Source organism: Episyrphus balteatus, chromosome 1, assembly GCF_945859705.1.
Source record: "Episyrphus balteatus chromosome 1, idEpiBalt1.1, whole genome shotgun sequence".
Lineage (NCBI taxonomy): Eukaryota > Metazoa > Arthropoda > Insecta > Diptera > Syrphidae > Episyrphus > Episyrphus balteatus.
The window spans coordinates 59,153,737-59,170,070 of NC_079134.1; the positions used below are offsets into that span (position 1 = coordinate 59,153,737).

A 16,334-nucleotide genomic window follows, 5' to 3' on the forward strand; every position below is an offset into this window, starting at 1 on the left:
AAATTCGTGGTCTTAGTGGGCTGGAGCGTCGCGTCATCTTGTTCGTAATATGAAGTAGCTAATTGAATCAGCATAGAGAAAAATATGACCCGCTAAAAACTAACAGATTGCCATATTGTTTTACCGTCCATACATTTCATAAGGAAATCTTATTGAAATCACCGATTAATAAGGTTTTTTAAGGAGATTTCTTATTATTTTTATAGAGAAAATCTTATTAAAATTTGACTGAAAAGTTGATTTTTTTTTGCAACTTAGCGCTAGAACAAAAATCGCGATCAATATTTTCATGGCAGGTTGGTTCAGGTGGTAAGGTGGGCGACTAATGATTTGTAGTCTCCAGTTCGATTCCCAGCCTGGTCATCGTTTTTTTTATTTTTTTTGCAGATTTTAAAACAATAAGGAAAACCCGATTGTTTTAATAAGGTTTCCTTCTTGGATGAAAACCATAGAGAAATCTTATTGTTTTTGTTCTATTTTATGTGGTCTATTTTTCTCTGTGAGTGAAATATCCTGGAATGTTTCTGGTTAATCATATTGGAAAACCTCCATGAATTAATATTTGCAATAAAATCCAAAAAAACGGGCTCTATCAAGCACACAAAATCAAAAAGAACTTTTTAAATAATTGCACTGTGTTACAAAATAAATATCATGTCAATTACTTTGGAAATGACCTAGCAGAGGTTGTAGGTATTACTGAGTACATCATATTTCGGCACCTTAAATTGTTCGTAGTTTCAAGTTATAGTCAAAAAACGATTTCAACGATTATTTACTCGGGCATTTTTCGGTCAATTTCAGATTTTTTTACAATTATAAACAGAGGAGTACTTGTTGTTTTTGAAAAATATTTTTTTATTATGCTCAAGCACCAAATTGGGTGTAGATTTTATGGGCTGAATCTCAAAGTACAACATTTTTCACCGTTTTTTAGAGTTCGGACACCGTTTTAAGCTGCATTTTGTGTTTTGAAAATTTTGTTTATAAACAGTTTTATTGTTCTATTTATGCTGAATGAAAAAAGTTTTAATTCATCAAAATTAGTTAGACATTGTGGCAGTGGCGTAGATAGGGGGGGGGGGATCAGGGGGATATATCCCCCCCCCCATTGGGATCGATATTTGTTTAACATGAACAGTTATGAACAAATAAGTTAAAGACTCTTGACCAAATAAGATCATTGGAAAATTGAACGGGCAGAGGACGACTCACTTTCGAAAGTGTTTGAAGATGCGAAAAAATAGCTGACATTGGCGATAACTAACTTACTTCCTTAGGGTGACCCGCGCCGCCGTAAGGCGGCTACAATCCGCTGTGGATTTGGGCAACCAACAAGCTTCGCCAACTAGCTCTACATTGGCAATAAACATAAGAGAATAGTTAAGCGACAAAAGAATTGTTCAAACCTGTCGGTTCAAAGTACAGATAAGAATATTTTCGTAAAACTGTTTTCAATCCCTTTCTCGATTCCTATGTAATAGGCCTTGGAGAAAAATGTACAAACCATGAAAACATATATACTAGAAGGGTTTTCGGTTCTTTTCAAGAATTCTTCGTTTGAAATAGACAAAGCAGCTAAACAAATTAATGAAACTGTTGAGTTTTACCAAACATTTGGCTGCATGACCATCTTCTATTCTTGCACAGAGAAAACTAGACCACATAAAATAGAACAATAAGATTTTCTTAAAGTTTTCATCCAAGAAAAAAATATTATTTAAGCAATCGGCTTTTCTAATTGTTTTTAAATATGCACTTGTAGGGTTTTTCCAAGAAAAAAAAATACAATCATGTCGGCGATCGAACTGAAGACTTCAACTCTCTATCTCTTGTCGCGCATCTGCCACCTATTTCAACTCACTATAGAAAAATTGGTCACAATTTTTGTTCTAGTGGCAAGTTGATAAAAATATGAAATTTTTACTAAATTTTTTAAAAGATTATTTCTCCATGAAAATAATAATAAATCTCTGTGGAAAAACCTTATAAATTCTTGATTTTAATAAGATTTCTTCATAAAACAGTTCAATAAGAAAATAGGTATGTTAGTTTTTAGGTGGTCATATTATTCTCTGTGTTAAAAACTCGGTAAAGATATTTGATCAGAAGGAATAATACTTCCTCTAAGAACTCAGTGGAAGCGCTCGATAGCTCCCCCGAAGAAAGCTTTCTCAATATACATAATATTTTATTAAAGATATTAGCTACACTGCTGGCTTTAACGTCAACTACCGAAAGAACTTTCTCCAGTTTAAAGATAATACAAATAATACAAAGAAGCATTAAAAAAATGTGCGAACTATGTTGTAGATCTATCCCCCCTTAGCGAAAAGCTATCTACGCCACTGCATTGTGGAAGTTGTGATTTTTTTATCTACTCGAAAAAGAAATTTCAATTTTTTGGACAATGAAAGAAATGAAAAATTAATTTCTCTGTTCATATTAATAGTAGAAAATTTTTTATGTTCTTAATTTTTAGAAAAAATGTTATTGTCTGTAACTACGTTGAAAAAAAAATTTTGATATCGATTTTTGTTGCTCAGATATCTATTTTAAATACTGTTCATTTTTTCTTGCCAAAAAAAAGTTACAATACTTTTGACCAGACCTGCCTATCTTTATGTAATTTAACGTGCTGATCCAAATCTGAAGTCAATTTTGCCCAAACACCCTCAAAATTTTGATATAATTTCAAAATATCATGAAAATTGGGGTTTTTTACAATAAATTGAAATTTCTTTCTCGAGTAAAAAAACCATAACTAACACAATTTCTAACTGTTTTAAATGAGTAAAAACTTTCTTGATTCAGCATAAATAGAACAATAAAACTGTTTATAAAATACAAAATGTAGCTTAAAACGGTCTCCGAACTCTAAAAAACGGTGAAAAAATGTTGTACTTTGAAATTCAGCCCACACTGGTTTTGTGTTGTATAGACGTGCTTTAATTAGCTCTATATTATTTTTATTTATATTTGTATTTAATGTTGTGTTTACATGTAAATTAATTTATTTTAATAATTTAATACTTGAGTTGCATGTTAGATCTTAAATATAGTTCTTATTGTTTGTATATTTAAATTATATTAATGTTTTAAATTTTATAAAATTATGTGTTTAATTTGGTTTGAGTAAGTACATTGTTCTCGTAGTTTATGTATTATAAAGCTCTCCCACTATATTATTTGTTCATTTCTCTTTATTTTTTTTTTCTTTGTCCTACCGATCTATTAAGACTAATAATATAATTTCCCCACTTAACTGTTTAAGCGCTTTTAATTTGTTCTATTTACCTTTTTACTATATTTTTTTATTTTATCATTTTATATTTTCACTTACAATAAATTTAAATCTCATGTATTAAAAACCTTTATTACTTTAAAGTTTGCTCATAAATAAATTATTCGGTGGTTCAATGCGTCTGCGCATCGATTGGTGATCTGAAGGTACCTAGTTCGAATCCAGGTTCAGGCAATTTTATAAATACTTTTTTTTTTTATTTTTTTTTTTTCTTATTGTTTTATAATAATTCAGTTCTTTTAATTGTTTTTGTTATTTTAATTTTTTTATTTTTTATATTTTTTTAGTTTCTCCTTTTTCTTTAATTTGTTTCTATATTACTCCTTTTTTTTAAATTTATTTTTAACTACAAACAATGGCTTGTGGAAATGCTAATTGCTCTGGTCATCCCAGTAATACTCCCCTATTTCAATGTAATGGGCCTTGTGAAAAATTATTTCACGCCAAATGTGTTGGTGCTACCACTGCACTTATTGATATAATCGTCTCCTCCGAGATAGGATTTTGGTATTGTGCCAATTGCAGAAAAATTTCTTTGTCAAACTTATCTTTTAAAATGTCTGCCCTTAAAACTGAAATAGTCAAAATCTCTAAGGTTTTTGATGAATTAAATAATAGCGTCTTAAAAATTGTTTCCACTGTTAATAACTTCTCTATTCCTTTAAATTTAGTAGATAATTCAACATCAACAAGTTCCAATGAAATACCCGATGATCCTCTTTGTTCAGACTCCACAAAGTCTAAACTTCCAAACAGGGCCGTCTTTAACTATCCTGGGGCCCTTGGGCACACAAGAATTTGGGGCCCTTTTGAAAAGTAAAATAAGTACAATGGTTGGCTAAAAGGCAATAGTTGGTTAAAAAGGGCTGCTAATATATCGTTCCATATAAAGTACCTACTGTCTTTATTATTGGCAGGGGGTGCCAATAATACGTGCATTGAGACATCAAACCTTGCCACTGCCAATAATTATACCCTGTATCCGTTATAAGTTTCAGTTTGAAGAATTGGAAAAAAAGAGCTCAAACGGATTGATAGATTTGCTAAAAACTCGGTGCAGACGATTTGTACGTGATTTCCAAGAGCCTTTTCACCGGATATCTCCAATATAAAGATTTCGAGATATTTCAATTTTCTCAAAAACGGATAACGATTTTGCATAGATAAAAAAAAAACATCTAATGCTGCAAATAAGGCCGCACTTTTGAAATAAGAAATATATTTTTTTGGACCGTTATTAACGGTACCTACTTGCCATAGAACCGATTTCTTAATGTAACAACACAACCGATTTTACTGAAAATTTTGACATGAAAAGGTTTATACCGATATTAAAATTAAGAAAACTTTAAAAAAAATTATTTTTGGATTTAAAAAAAAAATTAATTGTTTTTTTTTTACAATTTTTAATAATGTATTTAATGAATTTTATGTGTCAATCTTTAAATACGAAAGCGATTCGAAATTCAAATTAAAAAAATGTTTGGGGGTGTCAACCATTGTACCATGGCGTTTTCCAGTGAACCAAAAGCCAAAATATTGATGTACCGTGCGTCGACGAGCCTGCAATAGTTTTTTCTTATACGTTTTCCAACGGAAAAAATATTGATGTTTTTTGCCGACGAATTGATTCTTTTTTGTCTTTTATTACGAATCTACGCATATTTTTACGCTGATTTTAACACGCACTTCAAATCTGACAGTTTTGCAAACTTCAAACAAAATTATTATTTAACAAAAAAGATAATGGAAGAGAATTCGTTATTTTTATTAATAAATTATAAATAATCTTACCTACAGTGGAAAAAAAAAAGATATTTTTCTTGTTTTTTGAAAATGTTATTGTCTTATTTTTTGGAAAATTGAATTTGGGTTTGGTCTTTCAGATTTAAAATTTTGTCCGCATACAACGCAACATAATTTGTTTTCATTTTGAAAACATTTATTTTCCGTAAAGGAGTAGAAAAAACTTTATTTGATTGTTTGGTTGTCATATAAAAACTAAAATTTTTTGGTAGATAGTCTGCCCGACAGAAATGTTTTGAGAATAAATATGTGAGAGAAATTTTCGTTCCTTTGGGGCCCCTTGAGAATGGGGGCCCTGGGCACGGGCCCCGTGTGCCCTTATGGTAAAGACGGCATTGCTTCCAAACTCTCTTCCCACTGGTTCTAAGAAAAGCAAGAAACGAGGGCGTGACCCTACTTCCTCTACTAATAACGTAAGCCCCGAACCCAAAAGATCAAATTTAAGAAGTAATCAAGCTAAAATTAACTCAGAACCTCAATCTCATTCAATTAACAACGTGTCTTTATCAACTGATTCTGCTAATCGTAATGATATTATACCGATATCTCTTGATTCCACAGCTCCAATACCCCTTGAACCAGCTCCCGATTCTCAAACTTCAATCCCAACACCCACAGGCAATAATAATAATAATCCTTCTCATAGTAGTTTAGAATCTGTCCCTAAACCGAAAACGATATTTATCTCCCGTCTTTTACCGGCTTCCGGCTACATTGTCTAAGGATATAGTCGAACACTTAATTGCCGCCAAAGCCATTCCAAATGCTTCATGTATCAAATGTTCTAAAATAAGTAAGCCCGATAGTTTTGTTTCTTCATTTAAAATCACTGCACCTAGTGCATTTTTTGATTCAATAATTAGCAGCCCTTGGCCATCTAACACTTTAGTAAAAGAATTTATTGTCCCATCCAAACAGAAATCAATTAAGAAACCTAAAACTTCAAAAAACTTGGCAGGTTCTCCCTCTACTACCACAACGTAAGAGGGCTTCGCAGTAAAACAACTCAAATTTATAATAACTCTCAAGCTTTTCCATATGACCTTCTCGCCTTCACTGAAGCATGGTTGAACGCTACTATCACAAATAATTATATACAGATATCTCATCTTCATAGAAAAAAGTGACTTATGAAACTGAAAATCACCACTTTGAAGAGCTTTTAAAAAAGCTCTTCTCAATGAAAAAATTGAGAAATTTTAAAATGCTTTTATTTCTCTTTGGAATTTTGATTATTTATTCTCTGATTCTCTTTTACGTGGTCTTTGAGAGTTAGTATCATGTGTTTTCACCGCTCTGCCTCAGACAGAGCGAGAAGATCTTTTTGTATGGATAGAAAAGAAAAAAAAATCATGGGCATAACGGTCTTGACTCTTGAGTTGGAATCGTTTTTTTTCTGTATCTCTGAAATTTGTTCTTGTATTCTTGTTGTGTTTTTGCATTGCAAAATCGCGCTTTAACTGTTTCTTTTTTAAGGCGGGATTTTTGGAAGAAAAATATAATTGTGTGTGTGCAGATGGATTGTGGACGTATTTAAAAATAAAAACCTGAGCAATAAATGCATTTTTTTCTCTAATATTTTTTTCATAAGCTAGGTTCAGGTTGAGATGAGGAATAAAAATATGAGGTGATCTGTGGTGTTACAATATTGTTTGTCAATTAAAAAAATGGAAAGGCAAACAGAAAATCGTCGTATTTGAAGTATAAGAGCACAAAAGAAAATAGTATGTACTCAGATACGATTACAACTCAACACATATGTGTTTTTTTTTCTGTCCATAGAAGTAGTATAGGCCAGTCATTATGTCGGAAAAAAACGGCTTAGAAATGCAAAATGACCGAGAAAGCTAAATTTTGGATATGTTGTAGAGGATGCTTAAAAAAGCTTAAATTGAAGTTTTCGACCAAGATTTCCTATGAGCTTTTCCCGCCATTTTGAAAAAAAGGATAAAATTGTTTTTTTGACAATAACTCGGCTATCTGACGAGATGCGAAAATTTTACAAGAAGCTTTTTTGTAGCTTTTAACGAGTTCTACAATTTATGCATACACATTTTTTGTGTATCATGAACCGTTTTCGAGATATCGATTAAAAAAGTCAAAAATTTAGGACATGCCATTTGTTTTTTGACATAATCTATTTTTGGGTGATGAATATCGAAAAAATTATTAATACCAAATTTGTAGACCACATTCAGACCTAAAATTTCGTGTTTTTATATTTTTTTTTGGACAAAAATTACGACTTCCAGTCGGCCGCAAAGTCGTTTAGTCCGCGCCCACCGTCAAGCAAGCCGCCCGTTCGGTTGTAAAAAAACAATCATTCATGTTTTTTTTTTTTTTAATATTTATATTATTATATCAGTAACACATACATAAAAAATGTATGTATTTATTTAAAAAATAATGAGAAGAAGATGGTAATTGTTTTTTTGTAACCTCAATTTTATTAACCCAAATTTTGTAAATACAGTATACCGGCTTTTTGTGTTGATTGTGCATTTTGTAATTTGCTTCAATCTCTATATTATTTAGTTCATCAAAATTGTAATTAGATCAGTGCCAATAATTTTTGAAAATAAAAAAATTATTAGCAGCATATGGGTGGTTGGAAAATTTAGGATAAATAGTATATGAAAGGGGAAAAATAAATTGCCCACAAACTAATTGGTGGAAAAAGGTGGGTGGGCGAAAAATAGGGGTTGGTGTCAAAAATCGTGGTTTTTTACGATTTGTGTCAAAAGTAGACCTCCTATCGAAAAAAGTTAAATGCAAAAGTTTTGGATATTAAAAGTGTCATAACTTTTACTCAAACCTTTTTTTTAATACATATAATCTCAAAAATATTGAAAAAATGCAAAAAATGCGATTTTTTTATTATTATCTTTTACCAAAATGGTTTTATTTTAACAAATCTTGGTTAAAAATTACTTTGTTATATTTTCTATCTATTTTAAATGTTTTTTGAGCAAAAAGTTAATGTTTGCATTTTTGACGAATTTAATTTGAAAAATTGCCTGTTTTTCAATCCAAAAAGTTTTTGATTTTTGAAAAGCTTGGAATGCAGTTACTTTTAGATTAAAACCTTTTATTGAAGATTGTATGGAAAAACTATACTTTTGACTTAGAAAATATTGAGAAAAATTGAAAAAAAAACAAAAAAACGATTTTTAAGATCGATTTTTCCGTAAATGACAGTAATATTGGCGAGAAATAATTTCCCATAGAAACCAAATTATACTTTTCTAATGGCCTTTGACCTTCTTAATTTCAATCTAGCATTAGAATAGCTCTAACGTGCAAAGTTTTTGAGATATTGAATTTTGAACGTTCAAAATACTATTTTTGTGATGTATTGGCATGGTATTATCTCAACGTGATGTGATAGAATTTTTCTGACTAAAGATTCGAACTCAGCATACAAAAAATCATTAGAAAAATATACTTTGATTTCTATAAAAAAAAAAAAACTTTTTGACTAGTGAAATCGAACAAGGCATTCACCCACCACCTTTCCCCCAATTAGTTTGTGGGCAATTAATTTTTCCGCTTTCATATACCATTTATCCTAAATTTTCCAAACACCCATATGCTGCTAATAATTTTTTTATTTTCAAAAATTATTGATCTAATTACAATTTTGATGAACTAAATAATATAGAGATTGAAGCAAATTACAAAATGCACAATCAACACAAAAAGCCGGTATACTGTATTAACAAAATTTGGGTTAATAAAATTGGGGTTACAAAAAAACCATTACCATCTTCTTCTCATTATTTATTAAATAAATACATACATTTTTTATGTATGTGTTTCTGATATAATAATATAAATATAAAAAAAAAACATGAATGATTGTTTTTTTTACAACCGAACGGGCGGCTTGCTTGGCGGTTGGAGCGGACTAAACGACTTTGCGGCCCACTGGAAGTCGTAATTTTTGTCCAAAAAAAAATATAAAAATACAAGATTGTAGGTCTACAAATTTGGTATTAATAATTTTTTCGATATTCATCACCCAAAAATAGATTATATCAAAAAACAAATGGCATGTCCTAAATTTTTGACTTTTCTAATCGATATCTCGAAAACGGTTCATGATACACAAAAAATGTGTACGCATGAATTGTAGAACTCGTTAAAAGCTACAAAAAAGCTTCTTGTAAACTTTTCGCATCTCATCAGATAGCCGAGTTATTGTCAAAAAAAACAATTTTATCCTTTTTTTCAAAATGGCGGAAAAAGCTCATAGGAAATCTTGGTCGAAAACTTCAAGTTAAGCTTTTTTAAGCATCCTCTACAACATATCCAAAATTTAGCTTTCTCGGTCATTTTGCATTTCCAAATGTATATAATGACTGGCCTATAGACCTTGTAGCTCGAGTATCGAGTCGTCCTACCTACTCACAAAAGATCTATTAGAAGAGAAAGAAAGAATAAGGAATACCTATGTACTAGTATCTACATACAATTGGGTTGGTTTTTTGTTTTTATTTGTTTGTTTTTTTTTTTTGCAATTTAGTTTTGTTTTTGTTTCCTTGGATGGTGGGATTGAGTAATTGTGTGTAGGTATGCAAAAGGATTGTGAATGCATTTCAAGAAAGTAGGTAGGTACCTAGTACTACCTACCTGATCAATGAATGAAATTTTGTTCTTTAATATTTTTTCATAGGATAGGTTAGGGTTAGGAATATACAAATGAGATCTGGTTTTGGGATATTTTTTGGAAATCAAGGAAAAAAGAATGCATGCACAGTTTTATTTGTTTGCGCATTGATTTGGTTTGTGTTTTTTTTTGCCTTGTTGAACTGGGGTATGAAATCATGAGTATCTAATTAGGTAGGTGAAACAAGTAGGTACAGGGTCGGACTGGGGCAAAAGGGCCCGGGTGGCAAAATGAAAAAGGGGCACCGCTGCATAAAAAAAATTACAATACTACAAACGTTTCTCGAAGAAGAAAAGAGATATTTAAGAGATTTAACGGATTTAGAAAGACAAGATTTAGTTCTTTTAGAAACCGTTACAAATTTATTTATAACAAATAAACAAATGCTAAGAAATAACCTTGAAAACTGATAAAAAGCGGCATTTTCGATATTCTAACGGGATTATCTATAAAACGTGATGTGATAAAATTTTTTTGACTTCGGATTCGAGCTCAGCACCCAAAAAACCTATAGAAAAGTATATCTTGGTGTCTGTCACAAAAACCTTGTAAATTCCTTCTTTATTTAGTTCTTTTATTTTTCATGTCTTGTAGATAAACGAAAGGAATTACACATTCTAATTTTGTTGTTGTTTCGTTTGTGTAGAGTTAAGAAAATTACCTGCTAATTTAACAATAAAATTATTTAGTGGAGTAACTGAAGCTAAACAATGTTGTATAGGGCGGAAACAGATCCGATATTCATGATCTTTTCTTACAAACGTCGGTAATTTAAAAATACTCTTATCTCTATGAAAAATTGCTTGAAAAATTGCACTGCTTCCATTTTGCTTTTAAAATTTAAATTACTTAAGACTTCAATTTATGTTTTGTTGGTTTTTTTCAAAAAAAAAATTCCTAAATGATATGAAAAGATTGCCTGAGTTATTTGAAGACATTATTAAAGCCGCAGAAGCAATTTTCTAACAAATTGACAAATTTCAAAATCAAGTATACGGAAACTGAAAGCAGGGTATTTGAGAAACTGGTCCCCAAACTCAGAATTTTGAACTTATCTTTCATTTCTTTTAATATTTAGTAGGTATAGAAGAACGGGCACGTAGTGAGCAATTACAGTGAAATTTAAACCCATAAAATTATGAAAATTATTATAAGATACCTAAACCATAAAAAATGATTTAGTTACTTCACTAATCAATTTAATTCAGATGATAATTTATTACATAACATTAATTGATTCTGCATCAGGTACTAAGTACATTAATCAACAGTATTTTTTTCGCGCAATATTCTTATGTTATATGCATACAAGAGTGATTTATACAGGGTGATTCAGGAGTAATGTGCCAAAAAGCTAGAGCGTGTAGGTTAGGTCGAGACAAGAAAAACATCGTATGGGAGGGAGGGTCTATTCCCCTTCGTTTAGCGGGGAGGGGCAATTTAAAAAAAAATTGACTTATTTTGGAAAAAAAATTATTAAAAATCAAAGGTTATACTAATAATAACGTGTTACACCTTTTTGTAAGGCCAAAACCCTAGTCTTTTACAAATATTTTAAACAAAGCCATTTTATGGCACAGTTTTTGAAAAATTAATTTTTATAATAAAAATTTTGAAAAGAAAAGAATCCATGGGCAGCGAGCACCCCAGACATAGTAAGAAAAATTCTCAGGTAAGTTTTCAGGTGTTATCAATGAAAAAAGTTGATCAATTCAGGATTAATCCAATACGGTAACACTTTATTGTATCCTTAATTAAGTCTTAATGTTTAAAAAATAGTTGACGAATGGTTAATGTTTCATAAATTAATTTATCAACAAGTCCAGCCATGTAAAAACAAAAAATAAAGAGGTTTTTTAGAAAAAAGTAGTTTTGGTTTTTTGTTAATTTTCGAAAATCACAAAATATTTTTCAATTTGTTTTTTTGTTTTTGCTTACAAATGAATAAGAGCATCAAATTTAAAAAAACTAAATAAGTACTTAATTATATGAAATTTGGAAAAAAATTACTTTGAAATTTTTTGTTTTCAAAATTTTTATTTTAAAAATTAATTTTTCAAAAACTGTGCCATAAAATCGCTTTCTAAAAAATGTTTGTAAAAGACTAGGGTTTTGGACTTTCAAAAATGTGTAACACGTTATTGTGTTACACCCCCCCCCCCTCCCATACGATTTTTTCTTGTCTCGACCTAACCTACACGCTCTAGCTTTTTGGCACATTATTCCTGAATCACCCTGTATAATTGAATATGAATTAAAAAAAAAATTCAAAAATTTTTGAGAAACGCGACCTTTTCTATAAAAAGTTTAAAAGGTCCTAAAGCAAATTTTCCCTCTACGGAATCACTCTTAGTTACCAATTTTCAAGTAGGAAAATCGCTACAGATCGAGATAGATCGCTGTTTGTTATCTCGAGTTCGATTTTTTTTACGAATTCTTAACTTTTCCGTAAATCGTATACCACAAGTAAAAAAATAAAAGAATATTTTTTGAAAAAAAAAATTTAATTGAAAAAAAAAAAACGTTTATTGTAACTGAAAAAAATTGCATCAATACAAAAAATTGTATGAGGTACAACAGAAAAATATTTTCATTAAAAAAATAATTATTGCAATTAAAATTGTAAGAAGTTCGACGAATATTAAAAATGAACTATTTATTGCCCACACCCCCACACTTTGCATTGATTTGTTTTTTCTATGGAGAATTTTTTTTTAATTGCAATAGGTACAATTTTTTTTAAGGCAAAATATTGTTTTTGTCAATAAAGATGGTGCAATAGTATTTTTTTAATGCGGAACAATATCAAGTTGCAGTAAATATTTGTTTTAAAAAAGATTTTTTTACAACCCTGCTTTTTTTTCTTTGCTTCCATCAAAAAAATAAAGTTCATCTAAGAACTTGCTTACCTACCTATCCATCTACCAAAATTTTCACAGATTTAAGCGACGCATACACACCGGAGCGAACACACAAGTATCTTGTCTATGGGCCGGCCGCCTTACGCACGCAGACGTCATGTCGCCCAACGACATCGGCTTAATGTATAAGCAGATACGCACACTATGCTCATGTTCATATTTCACCAACACTCTGCACCTCATATGTATGTCTATATGTCTACACACAATTGAACAATCTGATCGGTGCCCAGTGCCCATGAAATCTCAAAATCAGCCGACACTCTCTTATAAAATATTTTCAATTACAAACAGTTTATGTACATATCGTCGGCTTAAAGCAAAATTGTTCTTAGTCCTTAAGGAATCCTATGTACTTAGAACAATGTTGCTTTAAGCCGACGATATATACCTATTTGAAATATTTCACAGCAGCTGATTGCTTAGAAAGTCAAAGACGAATTGAAATCACGTCTATCTACCCACTAGCACTCCTTTTTTTATTTTCGCGGGAGAGTGAGTAAGGTCATGGTCGTAAGAGATCCTTTTTATTGTTCTCTTTTTAAATTAAAAAAAAAGCTTTTTTGTCGGCTGAAAAATTCTCTTCTCCTTTTTGATTCCAATTTAAAAAGCTCTTGTCGGCTGAAACGTGTCGGCTGGAAAAAATTTTGATGACAATTTTTTTCTATGGGATGCGATATCTGTATATAATTGTCTGTGCTACTATTTTAGATACAGAACTTTTCGACAAAGAGTTCTTAGTTTACAGGAAAGATCGCCATGTCGACGTTAAGAGCCCGGTTGGAGGTGGAGTTCTCATAGCTGTTCGAAATAATTTCTGTTCATCCCTTGTAACATTCCCCTTTAAACTTAACATTGAACTAATTTGCATTAAAATACTAGTAAAACAAGACATCTATTTGTTTTAAATGTTTATATCCCACCCAAAACTTCCCCTTCTACTTTTGCAGAACTTTCAATAGCACTAGATTTTGTTTTTGGAATTGCTGATCTAGACAGTTCAATTCTTTTATTAGGTGATTTTAACCTCCCCAATATAGACTGGGTCCCATCAGAAGACGAATCCTACATTGAAGCTTCTTCGACTTCATCTCAACAGGAGCTTCATTTGTTGGACAATATTATCTCTATAGACTTACAGCAAGTTAGCTGTATGAAAAATTTTAGAAATCGAATACTCGATTTAGTTTTTTCATCTGAGACAGAAGCTTCCACTGCCATATCTAACATAGATATTTACCACCCTCCCCTTGAAATTTTTTTGGATTTGGGCGATCATTTACTTGAAAATAGTAATCCTCAAGACACTTCGTTTGCCTTTGACTTTCGTAAGGCTAATTATCAGCAGCTTTCCGACATTCTCAATACATCTGGTATTGAAAATTTACCCACTTCGGACGACATTGAGATAACTGTTTCTCACTTTTACCGTGTTTTAAACAATTGTATAAGCGAAATAGTCCCACAAAAAAGATCGAAATATTCTAACGTTTCTCATCCTTGGTATACAAAAGAGCTAAAAATTCTTCGAAATAAGAGAAACAAAGCTTGGAAAAATTATGTAAGAACTTTGTGCCCAAATAATAAAGAAATTTATATATCACTTTTTGAAGAGTTTAAAACCCTCTCTAATAACTTATATGCAGATTATCTTAGTTCTATGGAAAGTAGTCTCAAGCAAGATCCTAAATATTTTTGGAAATTTGTTAATATGAAAAAAAAATCAGATGGCTATCCAGTTAATTTCAGTTATGAAAACAACATCTTAAAGAATACTTCAGATATTTGCGATGCTTTTGCGACTAACTTTTGTCAATCTTTTATTGACATACCCGCCAATGTGGACGTAGATTACTTCCGTTATTTAGAAAATTGCCCACAAGTTACATTTAATAATATTCAAATTGATACTTGTAAAGTATCCCATTTTCTTTCATTACTACATGAAGATTATTCTGTCGGACCAGATGGTATTCCTGCAGCAGTTTTGAAAAATTGTAAGTCAATTTTATCTCTTCCACTTAAACTTATTTTTGAATTATCTCTCAAGTTAGGTAAATTTCCTAGCATTTGGAAACAAGCGTTTATTACTCCTGTTTTTAAAAAAGGAGATAAATCCAATATAGTCAATTACAGACCCATATCTAAGCTGTCTTGTATTCCAAAGCTTTTTGAGCAAGTTGTTTGCGATAGCTCGGCGTTCCACTGTAAAAGAATTATATGCATTCAACAGCATGGCTTTATGCAAAAACGATCGACGGTTACAAACTTGCTTACTTTTTTACATAAGTGCTCAAATACATTAGAAAATGGACAGGAACTTGACTGTATCTATACGGACTATTCTAAGGCTTTTGACCAACTCTCCCATGACATTATCAAATTTAAAATAAAAACTCTGGGTTTCCCTTTAGTTTTCGTTAATTGGATTTCTTCTTATCTTGAAAATAGATCTTATCAAGTGAAGTTCAGAGACGCTCTCTCCAAATCGTTCATCGCAAAGTCAGGTGTTCCGCAAGGAAGTCATTTAGGACCTCTTCTTTTTATTCTAGCTATAAATGATGCCCCATTATGTATTCGCCATAGCGAAATTCTCATTTTTGCAGATGACATGAAAATTTATAAAAGTATCAAATCGGTTAATGATCGGAGGCTTCTGCAAGAGGACATTAATCATTTTTCTATATGGTGTAGTAAGAATAGCTTAGTTTTGAATCCAATAAAATGTCAGACAATGACTTTTTCCAAAAAACGTGCTCCTAGTTTGTATGAATATAAAATATCCCAACACAAATTACAGCGTGTTTAGAGCTTTAAAGACCTAGGGGTTAATTTTAGTTATAATCTTGATTTTTCCGACCATATCAACGTCATCGTGAATAAGGCCTTCTCTATGCTAGGTTTTGTGAAGCGTTGGTCAAAAGAATTTCAAGATCCTTATGTGACTCTTTCCCTCTACAATTGTTTAGTAAGCCCCCACCTTGAGTACGCATCGCAAGTTTGGACTTCTTTTTACGAGACCCATAATGTAAGACTGGAATCAGTACAACGTAATTTCATTCGTTTCGCCTTAAAAGGACTGCCATGGTCTGATCCTTATAATCTTCCTCCTTATGAACATCGGATTAATCTCCTTCAGATTCAAACTTTGGCTCAAAGGAGGGTTAACAATGACATAATCTTCATTCACCAGTTAATCACAGGCGTAATTGATGCACCAAATTTACTTAAATCTGTTGGTTTTAACTATCGAGGGGGTGCTTATAGCTTCCGATGCTTGGATTTAATGAATATTCCACCACACCGAACAAATTATGGCTTGCATGAACCTTTAACACGCATGTGTAAACTTCTAAATTTAAATTCAAACCTTTTTGATTTAAACTTTAATAAAAATAGATTAAAAACTGTCTTAAAAACCAGTGTACCACGCTCATAAATGTTTGTGTTTATTGTCTTTTTTGTCGCTCAAGTAATTATTTTGTTTGTATTTCTTTAATGTTTGTTTTATCTAATATTGAATTCAATGTTTTTATCTTAGTGTACGTTTTTTTGTAGTTATTGTTTGCTTACTAACTACTAACACTGCACTAAGTGATGAGCCGGATAACACAGTTTTGTGTTGGCAAATGGT

General features: G+C 31.2%; 1 long non-coding RNA gene across 1 annotated transcript; it reads right to left on the reverse strand.

Moving 5' to 3' along the window:
* Positions 1–9,583: 9,583 nt before the first annotated feature.
* Positions 9,584–11,499, reverse strand: LOC129907448 (uncharacterized). Its single transcript, XR_008771034.1, has 2 exons — positions 11,295–11,499; positions 9,584–10,964 (listed from the first exon to the last, which is right to left on the reverse strand). It is a non-coding gene; the product is annotated as an uncharacterized LOC129907448 (long non-coding RNA).
* Positions 11,500–16,334: the final 4,835 nt, after the last annotated feature.